At 29.4% G+C, this 1,466-nt stretch overlaps 1 protein-coding gene across 2 annotated transcripts in view; it reads left to right on the top strand.

The window, feature by feature from the left end:
• The window catches only part of LOC110330766 (sulfotransferase family cytosolic 1B member 1), an 18,879-nt gene that overhangs the window by 16,067 nt on the left and 1,346 nt on the right, over positions 1-1,466 (top strand). The window lies entirely within an intron of this gene.

Here is a 1,466-nt window from a genome sequence, read left to right as displayed (position 1 = left end):
AACCAGGAATAGCCACTACACTACCTAAACTACTGGAAGCAGAATCTAAATTTAACTTAAAAGACTACAGAATTCACTGTTGAAATTATTTGTTTACAATGAAGTAAATCATATCTATTGTGACTTCTTATTCATAGTCCATCTCAGTAATAATAAATTAATACTTGTCATAGATTAGTAACTTAAATAAATTAAAATCTTTATTCTTAGTAATGTTACCCTCTATTCTGATTATTATTTATTGGAATAGAGACAGAGGAATAGGATCCCCTTTAGTGCTAGACAAAAATAAAACCAAGTATCTATGTAGATATAGACATACAATCAAAGCAATTTTGAAATGCATTATGTTATGATATTTTAATAATAATTTTAATCTTAATAAACTAGCAAGTATTAAGTTTATTTGGAAAACACAGCATTTGTCTTCAAAGGTAATTTATAATATAACAGAAAAAGGACAAATATATTAGTATTTTTATTTGGAACAAACATGACTGATGTATATGCATATACATTTATTTACATAAAATTGTCTCTAATTGAGATTTTAAGATAATTCTCTTATTAAAGTAGTTCAAGTCAGTTGTGTCACTGAGTGCTATTTCCCAAAGTGTTTAACTCCAGTCTTATGAAGATGGATATAATCTTCTGATAGCTCAATGACTGATGAGTCCCATGTCTGTATCTGATGTTTTGTGCTGTGCAGCTTCATCAATGAAGAAAACATACTGACATAAATTGTTGTCTTTATATCTCCTGTAGAGGAAGAAAATGGTATGCCCTGTGGTTAGAGTCATCCAAACTTTATTTAGGCTGTAGTTCTTTCTAAATCATTAACATCAAATACATCAATTATCCAATGTTCTACTTGCAACATTGACAAAATATGTAAAACATAACACCTGTGGTATAAAATTTGGAAAAATACTGTATAAAATAATACATAAGAATTTAGAAGACTTTAACCAGAAATTATGAATAAATATAAAATATTTGTGCCAATTGTCTAGATTCATTTATTCATTCACTCATTCAATAGAATGAGCGTTTACCCAATTATTAATGTATAGTACAGGCTACCCTTGAATACATGCCTGAAGCACTTGTTCCTGAAACATTCAAAGTCATCTGTTTGCCTCACGGTGACTCAGAGGTCTTATTTATATGTTTCATCTTGATGTTATTCTCATCTAAATCACAATGAATGTTGAAATCTTGTGAATTAGGGGACAAGTATCTTCCAATGAGAACAGAATTCTTACCACACCACTGAACACTGAACTATAACTCCATGACCCAGGACAGTGAGAAAAAAAATATAATATCTCTTTAGGAAATAGTATACCTTCTGAGAACTTAGATAAGAAAATCATCACTCTTTTTTTTTATTACATTTTTTTATTATTATTTTCTTTATTTACATTTCAAATGCTATCCCGAAAGTTTCCCATATCCCTCCCCCC

This window comes from Mus pahari, chromosome 13, assembly GCF_900095145.1.
Source record: "Mus pahari chromosome 13, PAHARI_EIJ_v1.1, whole genome shotgun sequence".
Taxonomy (NCBI): Eukaryota; Metazoa; Chordata; class Mammalia; order Rodentia; family Muridae; genus Mus; species Mus pahari.
The sequence above is the reverse complement of the archived record's forward strand: the minus strand, read 5'-3'. Positions and strand labels throughout refer to the sequence as shown.